At 40.2% G+C, this 20738-nt stretch overlaps 1 protein-coding gene across 2 annotated transcripts in view; it reads left to right on the forward strand.

Moving 5' to 3' along the window:
* LOC125248205 (limbic system associated membrane protein) overlaps positions 1 to 20738 on the forward strand; it is a 146871-nt gene that overhangs the window by 68583 nt on the left and 57550 nt on the right. The window lies entirely within an intron of this gene.

A 20738-nucleotide genomic window follows, 5' to 3' on the forward strand; every position in this document is an offset into this window, starting at 1 on the left:
GCAGAATGAGCTTAGTTAGTTAGTGAGTTTCATTATTAATAGACTGACTCATATCTGGACAGACATTGATGTGTGTTTTATAGGCTCAGAGTTGTGCATGACCTGCTGTATATTGTTAGTTATTAAATAGACTGTTGTTTCAAGCATCATCTGCCAGCTGCATAAACACTGTTTAGAGTCGTAAGAACGAGACTGACCTAACAGTTTGTCAGATGGGGTAATTAGTTTTACATTTCCAATTCTAATTATACTAATCAACGTTTCTATGTAACTGACTTTAAGAAAGTTATGACAGACATTGATGTGTGTTTTATAGATGTTGAGGCTCAGAGTTTGACATGACCTGCTGTATATTGGTTATATATTGGAAGTTAGTTGCTTTATTTAAAGGGGTCATGAATCGAGAAATCAACTTTTCCTTGAGCTTTTGATATATAAGAGTTCATCGTACTGTAAGAATATCCTGTAAGATTCTGAACTGAAAACGTCCTTGTTAGTCCAATAAAGGCTTTTATTGACACCAGACCGAGAGAACGACTGATCCTGTCATAGATAGGTGAAACTCCGCCTCCGCAGAAGAAATCAACGCCTACTTCATCATTGCATCATTAGCCCCGCCCACTGGTGTGTCAGTGAGATGAGGAGGAGAGAAGAGCGATACAGGACTGAAATAACATTACCTTTCAAAGGATCCTAATGCAGGAATATGGTTATTTATTTTCATCAATGTGAATGTCTCAGTTGAGCTTTATTTATTTGTATTCGGTTCATTTCACTGTGGATTCTTTGGTAAATCAATCACATTTCGGCATTATCAGACTTTTACGATATGGACTCGACAGTAATGCAACAACATGTCAGTAACTGTGTTCATTCTAATGCCTGATCTGATATTAATGATTCATGTACAGTCAGATGATCTTTGTCTGTGTGTCAGTAAATCAAACCAGCGACTAAACGCTCAACTTCACCTTGTTTCTCTCAGTAGGATTCAATTCAATTCACATTTATTTGTATAGCGCTTTTCATGATACATATCGTTTCAGCTTTACAGAGAATGCATGTCAACATTACAATTTAAAGAATGCAGTTAGCAAATAATGTAATAATTTAGGCAATTAATTTACAATCACTGTTAGCAGTTTAACTGAAGGTAGAAGCAATGAGCTCCTGAAAAATGAATTACATTAACAATAATTAGGATATAGAAATTGTGCAATGTGAATGTTGATCCAGATGATTGCGTCTTCTGAAGTCCTCACAGGAGTTGGCGTCGTCTCTTCATAGGTGTTGGTCATCTGAGGTCTTCTTAAGAGGCTGGATCCAAACTGAAGCTGAAGTCCTCTCTAGTCACCTCGGGACGGGTGTCCCGAGGTAAAACAGAAAAGCAAATGGAGAATAATTAGCATAGCTGCTGTTCATAACATTAAGCAAAGATAGTCATGTGAAATTGATCTGATATGAGATGCATTATGTGAATGCTTGGCTAAAGAGATGCGTCTTTAATCTAGATTTAAACTGGGTGAGCGAGTCTGAGCTCCTAACATTATCAGGAAGGCTATTCCAGAGTTTCGGAGCCAAATGTGCAAACGCTCTCCCTCCTTTAGTGGACTTAGCTATCCTAGGTACAACCAGAAGTCCAGAGTTTTGTGATCTTAAAGAGCGTGAAGGATTGTAGGGCGATAGAAGATCGGTTAAGTACACAGGAGCTAAATCATTTAGAGCCTTATAGGTCATTAGCAATACTTTATAATCGATACGGAGCTTAATAGGTAACCAGTGTAGAGATGATAAAATTGGTGTTATATGATCATACTTTCTTGACCTGGTAAGAACTCTAGCAGCTGCATTTTGTACTAATTGTAGCTTATTTATTGAGGAAGCAGGACTACCAGCTAATAATGCATTACAGTAATCTAGTCGAGACGTCATGAACGCATGAACTAACTTTTCTGCATCAGAAATAGATAACATATTCCGAATCTTAGCAATGTTTCTGAGGTGGAAGAAGGCTGTTTTGTAACATATGAAATATGATTTTCAAAGGACAAGTTGCTGTCTAATATAACACCAGGTCTTTAACTGTCGAGGATGGAGTAACAGCACATCCTTCTAAATGCAGATTGTAGTCTGAGAGATTCTGTGTACAGGTTTTTGGCCCAATAAGTAATACTTCAGTCTTATCTGAATTTAATAGAAGAAAATTACTAGTCATCCAAAGTTTTACTTCTTTAACACACTCTGTCAGTTTGGATAATTTAGAGATTTCATCTGGTCGTGTTGAAATATATAACTGAGTATCATCGGCATAGCAGTGGAAACTAATTCCATGTTTTCTTATAATATTGCCGAGTGGCAGCATGTAGATTGAAAATAGCAGAGGGCCTAACACTGATCCTTGCGGCACTCCATAGTTTACTATCGTGTTCTTAGATTTTTCCCCGTTTATATAAACAAAATTATATAAAAAAGGATGAAAATAATCTGTTATTTAAACTGTGATTAAATCATATAAAGAACGCTCCCTTTACAATCGCTGGAGCTGTCAATCAAACAGAGTTTATCAGTGTCTGAGTTCTGGACTCGCACCAAAACTCCCGTTTTATTCAACGAATCTCTAGTTTCATCACGTTTGCACTGTTAGTTATGATGAAAGCATTGGTTAGTGTTCAGAAATTGAGTTTCAATGACGAGATCACTGCTTTCATGAGCTCAACATGTCTGTGATCGACTACAATGATCATCACTGCAACCTTTCATGCCACGATCTAAATATAATCAACACTTTTTACCATTAGTTAATCTTGAGAGCTGTAATAGTAAAAACATGCTAAAACTTTTCAAGAGAGTAATACTTGTCTATTTCATATGCAAAGATGTCAGCCAATCACAGCAGTGGGCGTTTACACTGAAGTCTCACAGACACGCCCCTTAAAACAGAGCGCTCAAATCAGAGGATAAAATCAGGGAAGGAAAAATGCCTTTTATTTCTAAATTATGACAATTTTGTTGTAAAAATCATACTAACATTATAAATGCACCTCAGGATACATTATAAAACAATAAAACAACACAGTTCATGACCTCTTTAATAGACTGTCATTTCAAGCTGATTTCTGGACAGATGTTGATGTGTTTGAGGGTCAAGAGTTTGGCTTGACCTGCTGTATATCTACCTCACCTTCACCTTCTGCTTCAGCCTTCACTGCGATTATTACAGTTATTAGACATTCACTGCGAGAGAGAGAGAGATCCTGCTGAACACTTTCTCTTCATCATCGTTACAGCAGAACTCAGGAACTCATTCAGATTCATCAGAACCGCACACAGACCTGATTAGATGAAATGTGTTTTTGTGCTGAGCGGCGGTGATGGTGATTGGCTGTGAAGTGCACCGGGTCACTTTGTGTTTGACATTAGTCAGTTGGAACGTGTCTTTCTCCCAGTGCGGCATGTGAATCCGAGCCCTAGACCTCCACACGCAGTCGAAACGCTTGAAGTGGTTTCAGTTTGAATACACACACACACACACACACACACACACACACACACACACACACACACACACACACTATTCATCTCCTCTCTGTCTTCAGACACACAGCAGTGAGACGCTCTCATTCATAAATCAGCGAGTGTCTTAGCTGAAGGCGCACAAGTCTGATTGAAGTGCAGTTTAGACTCGGGGGCTTGGATTGTGTTTGGATGTTTAGAGGCGCTTCCAGTTTATTGATGTGTTCACCAACAGCATATGGCATTAAAGCAGAGCTTCTCAGCCGCTTCTGCTTCACACTGGACATCAACAGCGTGCCAAGGCCCTAAGCCGTATCTGAGGTCATTCGGGACCGATTTTCTTTCACCTTGTGTAGTTTCGTTCATGGTTGGTTTTGAGGATGAGGGCCGGCTAACATCTGTTCATGTTGCATATGCTGCCAAGCAGCAGTTGCACCAAAACACCGTTGAGTTTCTTTGGCCTTTCGATCAGGAACAAAATACATGGGAGATTTACCACCTTAATCAATGTATAAGATTAATTGTATTAAATTTGTTATATGTTAACTGCACAATGCACTATATGCAATGAGCGTTCTTCAAAACTTCCGCAATAATATAAGCCAGCTGGAAAACTTCTGCTGAAATGTCACTTGTCAGTGTGTTGAGCATCAATAGTGTAATACTCAGTTTATAATCAGAATATAGTCACTTAAATAGTCAGGCCTAGCGTTAATTTAGTTATTCAAACGTAAGATGACATAAAATAAATAAAGACGTGTCTCAGTGTTCCTCCTCTGCAAAATTCAATTCAATCATCGACTTTTGTGTGAAAAAAAGCATCAACACACTGTAAATTAAAGATTTATTGTGCACTTTAATTAGATCCATTGAATAAAATGTGAGTTTTCACAAGTGTGCTGAAATCATTGATCTTGATCTTGTTTTCTGTGTAATTCATTTGCAAGAAAAGTTATTGTTTTTCGTGAGATTTTATGAGTACTTCATAATTCACCTTGACAAAATGTATTTTTAAACCTAGTGATTTTATAATGTTTATTATTTATTCAAAAGCGAAACTGAGTGAAAAACTATTACAGGAAATGGCTAATAAATAGTCCTCTGCTGCCATCTGATGGTTATAGAGGTAATTAATGTCTTTTTTATATTTAAACGTGTTTTCTATCAAATGTTGGACTTCTTGAAACGTTTGGTTTTACAAATGGGGACAGTGTCAGAAGGATGAACACATAATGTTTGAGGTCATCACATTAAAAAATAACATTTGAAGTGCTGGAGAAATGTTGCGTGAGAGCGTCTAACTACAGACACCACGTTTCTTATTCAAACGTCCCCATTAGCTTTGTCTTTATTGAAATCAATAAAACTGGTTTATTGGCAAATTAGGCAAGTGTGATAACTGCAGTAAAATATAAATACAACATTGAAAAGTCAACCATTGATGGTTTAGTGTCGATGTACAGCGAGTGCAGAATGACAGCTAACAGTTCACCGGAAATGCTCGAGCTGGCTTAACGAAAAACCACGAAGTAACCGTGCATATGGTCAGTTCTATGATCAGATCAAACTAACACTGAATGTTTCCATTGTAGCGTCAGAAACAGGATCGTTTGCTTTATTCTTGGAGCAGAAGATGACGTTTTTGCCCTCAATTCCACCTTTAAAATGGAGTGATTGGTTAAGATAAAGCTCCCTGTGCTGTCAAAGGCTCTTTTCACTGTTTAACTCATGGGCACTCGAGCAAAACTAGACAGTTTTGCTCAGAAATATTCTAAATTAATTCAATCATCTGTTTAATAATAGATGCAATGAAGCGCACACTAACGCTGAAGTATTTACTGTGTATTCCAGTTTAGCATGCAGAGACGACTGCAAGTATAATGCAGAGATTCCTAACCAGGGTTACACCAACCCCACTGGGCATCATGGTTTACTCTCCTTTTCTCTCTTCTGTGAAACACTTTTCCATATAATGAAAGATGCAAATGCAGAATATGGTCTGGCTCGCCTGACTTTCATCTCCTGGTATATCATGGCTTTTGTTCACATGCTGAGTTTGAGGAAACCTGTTTGGAAACAGTCATGGTTTTGCACGTTCGTATTGCGTGATAAACTTTCAGAAAGTCGGACAGAAGGCAGCAATGGGAATTGCGTAAAGCACCGTTTATCTCCTACGGATTTATTGTTACTCGTAACGACATAACGCACTGCGGCCTCATTAGGAGTATCCAGGCCGAGCAATTAGCGCAGAGCTGCACATCTTCTCAAACCAACAGGATGTGATTATCTGCAGCACTTCCTGTGAAGAGCTCAGTCCTTCAGGGCCACCAGGATTAATTAGCAAAGCTGTTTATCATATTCCACCAACAATGGGACATACAGCGGTTTTTGTTTATGCCATTCTGCAAGTGTATTTGACAGATATCATGTTTACTGCTTATTAAATGATAGCAGCTATCTGGGGCTTTGCCGACTAATTTGCGACCCATAATTCTGGGCCTGTGATTTGCTGCTCTTTATATCTGAGGTGTGAAGTTCCCCTCCAGTGTTCAGGGCCATTTTCCCACAATGCTGTAATTTTAATTGGTTTTTAACACTCCTGGCAGCGGATCTGGCTGCAGGGTGCGTCTCAGAATGAGAGGAGTCATTGTTGGTTTATTAAAACATCCTCTTCAGCGAGAGCAATACTCTGAGTCAATTATCACCTCTTTGGACAATAACAGCACACGTGTGTGCTATTTTAAAAAGACAGTGTATGTGTATGTTCAGTGTCATCTCCTGACTCACATGCTCTCGGTTCTCTGGGTTTGGCCTTCGCTCTTCCTCCGCTGTGACACGGAGATTGACCTGTAGTTCAGGGCCGGGAATGTCTCAGCTCACAGGGGAACGTTCTCAGAACAAACATTCTTCCAGTAACGTTCATCAAAGTTATCTGGTCTTTAATAATGTTCTCAAAACTTTATTTATATATCATTCATGGAACTTTTTTCTGAAACATTTTAGTTCATCTAATGTTTAAATGTTACTGCTTGTTTCAGAACGTTCAGAGAACATTAAACAGTAACGTTCACATAATGTTTGAAGAATGATACAATGTACTGTTCCTTACACCTTACACCTAACCTTAGTTGCTTTATTTAAAGGGGTCATGAATCGAGAAATCAACTTTTCCTTGAGCTTTTGATATATAAGAGTTCATCGTACTATAAGAATAAACTGTAAGTTTCTGAACTGAAATCTTCCTTGTTAGTCCAATAAAAGCTTTTATTGACACCAGACCCAGAGAACGACTGATCCTGTCATAGATAGGTGAAACTCCGCCTCCAATGAAGAAATCAACGCCTACTTCATCATTGCATCATTAGCCCCGCCCACTGGTGTGTCAGTGAGATGAGGAGGAGAGAAGAGCGATACAGGACTGAAATAACATTACCTTTCAAAGGATCCTAATGCAGGAATATGGTTATTTATTTTCAACAATGTGAATGTCTCAGTTGAGCTTTATTTATTTGTATTCGGTTCATTTCACTGTGGATTCTTTGGTAAATCAGTTGCATATCAGTGCAAACAGACTTTTACGATATGGACTCGACAGTAATGCAACAACATGTCAGTAACTGTGTTCATTCTAATGCCTGATCTGATATTAATGATTCATGTACAGTCACATGATCTTTGTCTGTGTGTCAGTAAATCAAACCAGCGACTAAACGCTCAACTTCACCTTGTTTCTCTTAGTAGGATGAAAATAATCTGTTATTTAAACTGTGATTAAATCATATAAAGAACGCTCCCTTTACAATCGCTGGAGCTGTCAATCAAACAGAGTTTATCAGTGACTGAGTTCTGGACTCGCACCAAAACTCCCGTTTTATTCAGCGAATCTCTTAGTTACATCACGTTTGCACTGTTAGTTATGATGAAAGCATTCATTAGTGTGCAGAAATTGAGTTTCAATGACGAGATCACTGCTTTCATGAGCTCAACATGTCTGTGATCGACTACAATGTTCATCACTGCAACCTTTCATGACACGATCTAAATATAATAAATACAGTAAAAACGTGTTGAAACTTTTGCTGAAAGAGAGTAATACTTGGCTTTTCATATGGAAAGATGTCAGCCAATCACAGCAGTGGGCGTTTACACTGAAGTCTCACAGACACGCCCCTTAAAACAGAGCGTTCAAATCAGAGGATAAAATCAGGGAAGGAAAAATGCCTTTTATTTCTAAATTATGACAATTTTTGATGTAAAAATCATACTAACATTATAAATGCACCTCAGTATACATTATAAAACAATAAAACAACACAGTTCACGACCTCTTTAACATTCACATAACCAAGAAAAAACGTTTTAGAGAAATCATGTTTTCATAACCTAATGGGAACGTTAGCGAAATGTTTTTAGAGCATATTAGCAGAGAGAATCTGTGTTTCCTCCCGGAGGGTTGTTGGTCGTCCTGAGCGAAGGTGAATCCATCAGCTCTGATCATGTGTCTGCTGTATTAGTGGCGTCCCATTAGACTGCAGCTCCGGGTCACCCGTGTGTCACGGCTCCGGTGCAAAAAGCTCTCCCACCTAATCTGACTCCACTTAATGTTCGGCTACACACATTTTCCCCCCGTCTCGCTGAAAGCCAGATATCGCACCCTGCCAAGTGCTGTATCATCTTCCATCTTCTGTTCCGGCCGAGCCGCGGTTGTGCTGAAATCTGAAGCGGTTTGTCCCACTCAGCGTCAGATGATGATGATGGTGACAATCGCATGAGTTTTCTTAGCGTGCTCAATTCTGTGTGAAAATCTCTGCGCTTTTGGCAGTCTGATCAATAATGAGTCAAGAAGGCGATGTAGGAATCACATGTGATGTGACCGCTGGCTCATTAATCCCACTCCAAATCACAGCAGCAGTTTTAGCTAATCATGGTCTCATGTTTAAGACATTTAGCAGCACTTACACAGTCATAAACAAATCATATTTTGTTATTCGCAGAACAGATATAGTTGCACACGTGTAAACACCAAAATCTGCACGAGATCCAATTTTTTCAAATCTGATCTGAGCCACTAAAAATCTGATATCTAAACATTTCTATATAGTCAATTCCCCTTTTTGCCCTTGACCGTTATCAATAACATAGCTTTGCTACTGAATCGCTGCATTATATTTCTCAGCAACAAGGTGATAATGTCGCTGTTTTTGCAGTAATTAAACTCACAGCTTCACTATTAGTAGAGAGACGCTGCACTGGTGATCTTTACCTTTATCTGTCCAGTCAAATTTTACACTCCAAACATCAACGACAGCTTGCTGGTAAAAAAAAAGTAGATATAGTCAAAAGATCGGATCTGTGTGTTTAGCGCTGCAGTGTAAACGCATCTATAATGAGGTCATGTGACCATCTGAAACATTGGCATGCTGCGTATCATTTCACATGCTATTTTCAGGACTAGTGTTCAGTCGAGGTGGGTGTTTGTGTGACTGGTCAGTCAGCTCACGGAGAGTCAGAGGAAGCAGCAAACTCTGCTGGGTGTTTGAGTCTTTGTTTCTCCAGAAGAAAAGCAGTGCTGACTGCTCATCAGGGGCGAGATGTGGGTTAAAATCAATGCTGGAGAGCTGTGCACTACACACACACACACACACACACACACACACTGCTGCATTACATCTGCTCGGATGTGAGTTCAAGCAGCTTGTGTTCCATAGAAGATTGAGACAGACACCGTCTTTCTCCCGTGCCACATTCGGTTTGAATCGGTATGTAAAGATCACGTCTGACTGGACGTCTCAGTACATCTCATTTGATGTGACCGTTTACTCACGTCTATCAGCTAGTGTGTTTTTGCAGTGCTGAGATTTTCCATTCCTGCGTTTGAGTAGATTCCCGTCACGTCCATTTTACAGATGGACGCTGGTTGCTGGAACCGCTCACGGGCGTCGGGACGCTCAGTTATCCGTGCAGTTAGTGTCACTAGCTGTGTTTCCATCCACCTGTTTGTATGTGAATTTTGGGATAAAAACCCTGGAAACGGTAAAATGCACATAAAAACGTATGCGCTCAATTGTGTCAGATCATTGGTTTGAAACAATAAGAAGACATGCGCATAAACTACGACAGAAACACATTTACTGGATAAATCCCTCAAAACCTTTTTTCTGGATAACTGGACTAACCAGTGGACCAATCACATCGCAGTATCTCAAATGTCGGGTCAAAGTCTGTCATCAGAATGATTTGGTTTAATTCCTCCAGAAGCGTCTCACACGATTGTGTTCCCAAACACCAGCATCCGAACGCAAGATCACATGACAGCGTTTATTGTGTTTCGTCTGACGCTCTGAGACAAACTCATTTATGATGGAGGAGAAAAGAGACACTTACATTTTTATTACTGATATTTTGCACCAGGAATTGATGATTTTGTTCACTTGAACACATGAGAAGGAAACGCTGCTTTATTCGCAAATATTTAATGCCATATTCCAGTTTTGCGCACAAGTTAAATTCTCAACTTTAGAAGGAAACATAGCTAGTGTCATTCCTGTCGAATAGATTGATCTGGTGTTTGATCAAACAGCAGCGACTGAAGATGAAAGTAACGTGTAGTTACAGCGGCTGATCTGACGGAGGTTTACTGCAGTTACTCACCGTGTTTTACAGAGCAGTTAAAGCACACGCTCTGCTCCAAAATTGATGTGTGGCTCGGAGTCAGCGAGCCCTTCTTGATTTTTCCCTCTCAAGTCTCAGATAAACTGTTTTGGCAGCGATCCGTGATGAATAACGAACCTCCTGGATTCTGCCAGAAAACTTCCCTTGACTGTTGGGCTGGTGGTGTAGCGGTCCTGTCGTTTCCTATCAGTCCCTGTCCTCTATCACTGTATGTAGATGAAAGAAAATCCTCCCTGATGTTGATTAAATAATAGATTGAAGGGAAGTTTTTAGTGGTTTGTCCTGCTGGATGTGGCGTTTCATACCCGTAACTTCCTGCTGGAGGTGAGCGATGCTCCGCGGAGTTTAGTTCTCGCTTCTCTGGGTTTTAATTGTGCCGTTTACCTGCTACACTCGCCGTGACGCCACAGGAAGAGCTGACGTTGCGGTTTGAAAGCAGGGCTCATGGGAGATTTATGAGTGTGTGGTTGAAGCACTCAGCGTAATAGACGAGTCTCTAATATGAGCTGATTGACTGAGTCTGAATCACTGATCTCAAATCACAGACCGCACAGACAGGAAGTAGAGCAGAATCACTCACTGAGTGTGTGTGTGTGTGTGTGTGTGTGTGAGTTAGTGTGTGTATGTAGAGGAGGTGCAAAATATTATGATTGTGCAAAATGCCCGTCTGCTGAATGAAGTGTGTCTGAGTGTGCAGATCTCTGGAAGAGGAATCAATGAGTGACCTGATTTTGAATCTTCCCCATCACACACACACACACTCACACACACTCACACACAGTGTTTGTTTGTGCACCTGCTGTGAGCTGAGAGCAGATTCTACAGGCTGTATCTGGATCAAACCCCAATGAAAAACAACCTCTGAGACGACTGTCAGTAATCAGACAAACAAACCTGCTTGACCACCAGTGTGTGTGTGTGTGTGTTTATAAGCTGTAATTTGGAAATAAGCTGGTCTAAATCTGACAGACCCTCATTAAAGTACTAAATAATACAGTTGTTTTATTATTAACCAGATGCTGCATGTCCAGATTGTACTCATGAGGGTCAGTGCGTGTGTTTGTGCGCACATAAAACACGTATGTTGTGCCTCATCACGTCCGTGATACTCAGGATCCTTTTTATAGTTTCATTGTGGATCTTGAGGGATTTGTTGTATAATATATAACAGGATCAGATGTTATGCAACAAATGAAGTTCCACAAGGAAAACCATAAAAAGCATGTGTTGTGTTGTGGTGAAGCATCATGGGAATTTGAGGTGTGTGTTAGTTTTGCGCTTTCCAGCTAACAAAAATATATTCTTAGAACATTTTGCTACTCAACACATTAAGTTATGAAAAGGTTATTTCTGAATGTTCTCTGAATGCTCAAAGGTTTGAAAATGTTTATTCTTAGTGAATGTTAAGGGAATATTCCATTGTGTGATTCTTCAAACACCTTGAGCTGCAGTGAGCGTTAGAGAAGCTCTGCGTCTGAAATCACACACTATATAGTGTGAAACTTCCTTCTCGAACCACTAAAAAAGTATCTTCTATCTTCTGTATGAATGTGTGCAGTATGAACGTACTCCAGACAACACGTTGTCACTGTCATGTGACCTACAGCGTCAGCTATAGAAAAATCTTCTCCCGTGGCCTCATGGGATAGTAAAGTGTCCATCGAATGCAAACGTCAGAATCTCGGCAGAAGAAGTAGGTCATCCAGGGACTATTGCCTACTGTTTTATGAATGCTATGAATTCTGACACACAACCCGGTAGGCTTTCTGTGATAGTCGCTGTTACACTGTGTTCAGCCGCACATCGATTACATCACTTGCCCACTGTGGCACTGAAATAAAATCATTTAGTTCAGTTAGAAAACAGACGCGTGTGCAGATCAGCAGCAGGAGTCAGACTTTATTTACTGCGTGACGAGAGTGAGGCGAGCTGACTGACAAGACGATGGCGGAAGCCTTTCTTATTCGTTTAGTTAATAGACATTTTATGCTTAATATAAGCGAGTTTGTCATTGTACTGTTCTGATGTTGTGTTATTCATTAAGAATAATAATGAACCCACCAAGCAGATTGTGTTGTCAAAAAAATATTGATATTTCGATATGTATCGATACTGAAATATCTGAAACGGTTCCAATACTCCTTTTCTGCGGTATCGATACACCGATACCAGCTGCGCGTTCTCACTCTCTTCTCTCTCCGACGGCGAATTCACACGCCCGCGTCCTCTCACTCACTCATCTCATTCGCTCCAGGTGAATAGTGCTTGTATTGTGCATAATTTCACTCATTCCCGCAGGTTTCGCGTTCACACCAAAAGCGTGCACACCGCTGATCTCTGTAAGTGGCGCTCTCATAAAGAGTATGAAATTGAGCTCTTTTTTGTGGCTTATTGCACTTAAATTGCCAAATACATACAAAATTATGTCAAAATGCCCATCTTGCCGAGCATTCAAATCAAGTCACCTTTATTTATATAGTGCTTTTTACAATGCAGATTGTGTCAAAGCAGCTTTACATTGATAACAGCAGCTCTTAAAGAATAGTGTCAATGCAGGCAGATCAAAGCACTGTTGAAAATCAAATGTCAAGTCAAATGTCAAGTGTCCCCAACTAAGCAAGCCAAAGGCGACAGCGGCAAGGAACCCAAACTTCAGGTAAATACAGTCAGTTTTGGAACGTAAATAGCTGAGAGAAAATGCATGTTGTGTAACAGTGTATCGATCCACGTATAAACTCTTAAAGTGACAGCAGCCTAATAAACCTGCTGCTTGTAAGGGCCTCACTAATGTAAATGTAAATGTCCTCACTAATGTAGTGAAACTTCTGACTAGTGAGGACATTATACGTGTCCTGAAATGCTCATAAATCGGTCAAATCATGGGTTAGTTGAGAAAGCATCATTAACCTGATTAAAGTCTGTGAGATGAGCTCACTGATATAGTCAAACACACGTGTGCGCGTCACTCCTCAGACCTGCTCTGATTGAATCCCGTGAGAGACAGTATAATGACTCATTAAATTCTGCAGTACAACATCAGACGGACGTAATAATGGAGGAGAAGCAAGTGAGCGTCATATGTGCTAATTAAATATGACATGGCGTCTGTGGTGTGTGCGGCTCTGACAGGCTCCTCGGAGCTCCACATCTGCTGAAACATTGATCCGCGTTAAATAAAAGAGGAGCTTCACGCCATGGATGTCTCCTTGTGTTCCTGGAGTTCCTCTGCTGCAGTGCTGGAGCGCGTGAGTCATGTGGAGCCTGTAATAGAAGCGTAGGAGACAGTAATTAGACTCTAATCCTGTTTTACTGTAGTGAAGCCACACATTACACCGAACTCTCGCTGTGAGCGCGGATGAGCCTCGCTCTAGATCTACTGAGACAGCGTGAGACCGCTTGCAGTTTCTCAAGCGTTCCAGGGTGCATTTCCCAAAATTGTTAGCCAACTATGGTCTCAAGTTCTGTTATTACCAGCATAGTTAAACGATTTGGTGTTTCCAACAAACATTCACATTCATGCTAAAATGACGTGGACTTAATAAAATCCCTATCTTGAGCAAAAAAATTCAGTACAATCTATATCTTTTATTTTGAATAAATACAGATTTAATTTACGTTTTGTAGTTTGTGCAATATTTTAATTTTTGAAGGGAATGCGCCCCCATATACCTACATTTGTTTATGTCTGCGCAAATCACTTTACACCAGACTGCTTTGTACAAAGGGACAATATAAAACACTCAAGGATGGATCAGTACCAGCTGTTCGCGATCCAGCTTATAGTCTCCAGAGCGATACTGGATATGACAGTCATGAAAAGGAGAGCACGCAGTTTATTACAGTTCATACGAGAGGTTTCAAGGATATAAAGTTTACCAGTTTATTAAGCTTCCCCCCGAAAAGGTATAAGGTCTGTATAGATTTATAGAAACAGACATTTCATCTTTTGTGTGATGTACAATAAACTTCATAAAACTCATCAGTAAAGATTTGGCCATCATTCAGATGGGGTCTGCTACAACAGGCTTGTACTAATGGTGGATAAAAGCAAGATGACAACATAAGTTATAACCGTAATTAAACTAAACTATACCTGTTATATCTCCATGCAGCATATATTCTCTGGCTCTGTAGGCATCATTGTCTGACTCCGGTTCGAACTGAACACCATTACTGACGGTTTCTGACATTTTCAGTGCGTGAGATTGTCCTGTTTTGTTGTTGTCTGAACGCTGGAATATGTGCTCTTGAAGCTCCGCCCTCTCCTGGAAAGGGGGCGGGAGCAGCAGCTCATTTGCATTTAAAGGGACACACAAAAACGGCACATTTTTGCTCACCCCCAAAAACTGGCAATTTTAACATGCTATCCGCTTGTTAAGTCGTGACGTAAGGAACGCTGTTTCTGGGTCCAAGCCCCGGCTCTTTTATAAGAAATTTTAAATTTAACATTTTAAAAAGTTAAGCATTTAAAATACTTACAGTCTACACAACAGTCTCCGTGCTCACAGCATCACAGACATTAATATTTTAATGATTTATAAAAGATGAATCACTGTCTGGCCATCTGGGATTTTGGTGTGGAGATAAAAGTTATTATTATATTTTTTTGAAGTATTACACCACATCATGTATGTATATTAGCACCGTTTGTTGTTTTCTTGTAGTATGAGATTGGACCCGGACGCGCTGCCGCGTGACGTCAGACTTAACAACCGTTCAAAATGTGCAGATGTGCGGCGTGCAATTCATGCAGTTCAAGAACGTCGTGTAAGTTTACTGCAACCATGGAGCTGTGAACTTCACATACTTCTGAAAATCTGGTGTTTAGGATCTGATGGTGTGTATCTTCCCACTGTTCTCAGGAAAATCCACACTCTTTGCTTTTCCAGCATCTTCTGCTCACGTAAGCTCCGAGATCCAGTTTTCACACTGATGATGATGAGCGACTCACTCAGGACTGTAGTACAAGCTTTACCAACATTCACTGAGCAGAATGATCGGTTTTATTTGGTCTGGTAGGAAACGTAATTATGTGAGGTAGCTTCATCAGGGCAGGACTCAATTAAAAAGCAAAGTGCTCTTATTTTGTTAAATGATATCGTGCGGGTTCTGAAATGGATCCGTAGACTCGTGAGCTCAGCCGTCTCTGCTCACAGTCTGATCATGGACAGATTATTGTTCATCTGGTTCATGATATGATATTTTATTCACTGCTGCCGTTTTACACTCAAGAAAACTGATTTGTTGACAAATTATAATGACATCTTAGTTTTATTCATCTCATTTGTAATCATTTAAAGCTGTTGCCGGTCGTGCCGCACATGAATAATGTAATAACAAGAAGAGCGGTCATGTATGTGTGACAGACTGAAGTATACAGTACTTTACACTGTGCTCGTGAAGAACCACTTTTTCTTCGTGCTGAAGAACATTTTAATAGCGTAAAGCAGTGGTTTCTCAACTGGTTTATCCATGGGACCCGAATTTGAACCAAACAAATGTATTTCTGAAAAGTCTTGCATCAGAAAACATTTAGAAATGCATTTGTTGTTGTTTCTTTGACTACACACACCAGTCGAGAAACACTGACCTATTGAACCTTTTTCCACAATTAGGAACCTTTAGAGCAATAGACAGATTCTTTGGATGTCGTTGCCAATAAAGAAGCTTTTCTTTATCATACTGTAGATCACGGGCTGTTAATGAATCTGTGATGCTGTAATCTGATTGGTCAGTGTGGCGTTGTGTTGATCCTGTGGTTTCACTGAACACTCGATCTGCTTCAGTGAGAGGATGAGGATAAGAGCGAGGAGCGAGTCAGTGGGCGGCCGGACGCTCATGTCTCATTTAGTGAAGGCATGTTGACTATTAGATATAAAAGTGACACTATGAGGAATGTAAAGATGAAAAGATGAATGATAATGTATGATAAACCTTCATTAACATTCATCATTTATTGGTAAAAGGGCTCTGCCGTCTGGCCATGAATGAGCGCGTGCTCTGAATATAACTCCATTTGTTAGTGTTTCATTAAATCCGTTATGGTAGAGACACACATCATTAAAATGAACTTTTGATCGTTCGGTGTTCATCATTCAGACGTGTGGTAGATTTCCTCTGGTCTTGCGGTCTGATGTAGAGTTAGTTTCTCATTAACCGTGATCTCAGCATCTCCCACATGAGTTTCTTACTGGACAGATTCTCCAGCCTGATGCTCCATTAAACACGGACCGTCTTTGAGGATTTGGGTCAAGAAGTGGGTTGCCCCAGTTTCTGCCCCACTCAGATGCACAGGAAAGGTGTTCGGCCTTCAGATGACGTTCTCAAAGCCTTCAGATAGATTAGCAGTGGACATCTTCAGAGTTCAGCTCCAGCCCCAATCAAACAGCTGTCATTTTCACATAATCCTCGAGACTTTGCTTAGATTTTTCAGGTTGTTTGATCCGGGAACATGTGAAGGTTTTCATGGCAGATGAGAAGATCCTCAGTCTGGTGCTTGTTCTCTATCTGAGACGTGCAGATGACTTTAGGAGAACGTCCTCAGTAAGGGAAGAAGTTATTCTGGTCTTTTCTTCTCTATAGTGTCGTATATCCGAGTGAAACGGCTTTGCAAACAAGAACAAATGTAGGGCGGGGCTTGATTGTGTCTGTGGGGAATTGATTGGATGGTTGTGGTTTGCTATTGGTGGATCTCATGTGAGTGACAGGTTGCCCCGCCCTCGTCATCAGAGAAGAGAAGAGATGCTGCAAGAGGAAGATGTTCTGATTCAGGATTACCAGGAACCTGAATTTAACACAATCACGGACAAATCATTTATAATAAACACGGCAATATTCCATAACAAAACAACAATTGTCGATTTTGACCTCCAAGTATTTGATGTTGATTCTGCTGCTCCATAAGCGCCACCTACTGTCAGAGAGTGAATTTGTGTTTTCATTCAGTGTGTTCAGACCAATGCAAAAATCTGAATGTTCACAAACAAGCAGTGTTGTACAGTGTAAGCAACTGATGGAAAAGAAGATCTAAAAACCTAAACGATTCGGATAAAGTGCCAGTGATCACAATACTATGATATACGGTATATATACTCTGATTGGTCAGGTGTTTGTGTGGAATCACATGTGACTGTTACAGGTAGACGTTTGCTCTGCTCTGATACAGAGTCTTATTTTAGATGCATCTCATCCATATTTCATGGACACGCTTCATTCTGAGGTCTGTCACAACACGTCTTAATTTTAGCATAACACATCTGAGGTGGATGTGGCGCAGGGGCTGATGGGAGTTTCAGTGCGTTACACTGCGTTCTGTGGCCGTCACATGACAGTTTACCAGAATAGAGATGAACACAGCTGAAAGTTTTACTCCTACCATGCGTCGATGTGTGTGTGTGTGTGCGAGGTTAATATATTTTGTGCGTTTCTGCTGAGCACATTGAGCTCCACCACAGAAGCTCTCATTCTTTCATTAGAGTTTGCAAGACAAGAAAATCTTTGCACTAAAGGGAATACATTAAACCAAATGCATTTTCCTTCCAGCAAATCAATGCAGCTTGAGTTAAAAGAACATAGAAAGTGCTGTTGCTGTCCAGAGAGAGAACGAGTGAGCTTACGGCTACAGCGGTGAACGCTCCTGTACCAGCGTGTCACGGGTTCGATTGCATGAGCTGATCCAGTAAAACCCAGCTATAACAAAACATGCTCTAAAGTTTCATTTCTGAATGTCCTCTGAATGTTCAAAACGTCCAGTTTTTTTAAAATGTTTGAAAATTTGATGCAATGTTAAGGGAACATTGCATCATTCTTCAAACATAACGGGAATGTTACTTTTGAATGTTCTCTGAAACAAGTAGTAACATTTAAAAAACATTAAAAGAACGTCCAACTAAAACACTTCAGAATAAATGTTGAGAATCATGCTTTTTTAATTTAAAATAGAGATCACGATTCTGAATAAACTAAACAAAATATCACGTCATTTACCTCCAGTTCTGACAAAGTGTTAATTAGTGCAGTCTATTTAAAAAAATATTTTATTAAATTGTTTTAATAATTAAATAATAAAAAAAATCATTACTGGATGAATCAGCTTTTTTGAACAAATCTCTTGAATGAATGATTCAATGACAAATACATTTTTAACAGTCTCCACCTACTGGTGTAACAATGTTATTGAAGGTTGAAGTTACTTTCAAAATGTGATCGACACCGTAGACATCAGTGTTTATATCCGAAATATAAACTTTTATCCCAGTTTTTCTGTGATAATCTATTGTAAAACAGAAATAATGATGGTGTTTGTGAAGCGGTTTCATATCTAAACATGACGACTGGATCAGAACACAGATCTGAATGATCGTACTCGTCAAAGCCGAATCACATCTTTTAGCGATTAATCGGGCCAGAACGACCAGAGCTCTGACTGAACGTTCTGTTAATGTTCCTGGAAGAACGTTTGTTCATAACTTTGAGAGAAGCTTGCCAGAACATTAAATCTTTTCTGAGAACATTCCCTTTTAACTGCATAGCTTGAACCTGTGTGATGAAGCAGCAAACGATCAAATCTTCTTGTTTTTGTTTTGTGAGGAACCGTTCAGCCCTTCCTGTGCGGGTCAGAGAAAAGTCCATTACTGACAGACGAGGCCTTTACCGCCGCTCTCCAATCACCTTCATAAGTGACGGTTTCCCCGAGACAGTAATGAGAGGTTTGAGCCGGCGTACGGCGCGTGAAGCTTTCACAGGGTTAACAGGATTATAAACCTCTGCCATTATCCTGTCAGCCATGACCGACTACGGCAAAGAGGATTTCAGCACAATGCAGATTCATCCAACACGCTCTCTCCGCCCGCAAATAAGCCACCGACGATAACGGCACGCGTCATAGCAGTTATCGTAATGTGTTTATGCCGACGTCCTGATTATGTTTATGTAATTGAAGCGGCGGCTTACAGCAGCACCTGAGTAAGGATTTCCAGCCCAAATCTCTCTCTTCACGCTCCGTTAACGCCGTCAGACATCAGATCTTCCCTTTAATGATGCCGTCGATTGTGTGAAAGGGACATTAAATGATTTTCAGTGAGGGTGGAAATCGATTAAGGAGCAGATGAACGGCCTCTTACTGGCCGAATTTCTCCTGATAATCTGATTAATCGTGTGACCGGCGGCGTTTCGCACGGATGAAAAGACTGTGTTGTTTTCCGTGACCTGAAATGCAGCTGTGTTTGTAACCTTTGATTAACAGTGTTATGATGGTGACACGAGCCCAACATGTTTTAATTATAAAGTCTCACTCACACACACGCGGCGGCGGACGCTGAGGAGATCACAGCGATCGGTGGCACTTTAATTTCACAGAGTCATTGCAGTAGATTAGCAGCTGAGAGAGAGAGAGAGATTTGAGAGTCTGTTTCCTTTTTTAGTTTATCTGAATTCAGATTATCTGTAATCTGGGCTTCTTTAATTTACTCCGCTCTGGGTCAAATCTGTCCATCAAAATGAAAAAACTCTCTCCTGCTGGAGCCTCTCCATTGGCCGGATGTGTGATTGGCAGCTGGTGGGCGGGTCTGTGTGGATAATATCTCAGACAGAGGTTTTGTCTACATGTTTCAGAGATCAATGAAATCATTTCCGGCGCAGACTGTGGCTGTTTTATCACGCAGATTACAATCACTCCTGCCGCTCTGAGGCCCGTCTGTGTCAGACTCACTGGTGTAGATGGTCTTTATGTCGATTATGGTTGTTCTGTACAATAAAAGATTGCAGAGTTTTAGCATATAATCTGTGCGTTCACAGCTCTAGTCTGTGTGAGTGTTTTTAAGGCAAAACATTACAGGTGAATTTGGTAAAAATGAAAACCTTCCCCAGTTGATTAATCACAGTGCATTAAGACAATTGTTTTGTGTTACAGGTTTTCTGCATTTGAAATATGCAAATGAGGCATTGTCTAATTAAATATGCACACATTTTTGCATACATTTCAAGCATATAAATCTGTACACTGGATGAAGCCAGATTCATAATTCTTGTTTTATTTTGTTGACATATTAGAGTTAAAAGTTTTTACACTCTAAAAATTGCTGGGTTGTTTTAACACAACGAATGAGTTGTTTTAACCCAGCAATTGGGTTGTTTTAACCCAGCAAATGAGTTGTTTTAACCCAGTGAATGAGTTGTTTTAACCCAGCGATTGGGTTGTTTTAACCCACAAATTGGGTTGTGTTAACCTAGTGATTGAGTTGTTTTAACCCAGTGATTGGGTTGTTTTAACCCAGCAAATTAGTTGTTTTAACCCAGTGATTGGGTTGTATTAACCCAGCGATTGGGTTGTTTTAACCCAGCAAATGAGTTGTTTTAACCCAGTGATTGGGTTGTTTTAACCCAGCGATTGGGTTGTTTTAACCCACAAATTGGTTTGTTTTAACCCAGCAAATGAGTTGTTTTAACCCAGTGATTGGGTTGTTTTAACCCAGCGATTGGGTTGTTTTAACCCACAAATTGGTTTGTTTTAACCCAGCAAATGAGTTGTTTTATCCCAGTGATTGGGTTGTTTT

The sequence above is a fragment of the Megalobrama amblycephala genome, linkage group LG16, assembly GCF_018812025.1.
Source record: "Megalobrama amblycephala isolate DHTTF-2021 linkage group LG16, ASM1881202v1, whole genome shotgun sequence".
NCBI lineage: Eukaryota > Metazoa > Chordata > Actinopteri > Cypriniformes > Xenocyprididae > Megalobrama > Megalobrama amblycephala.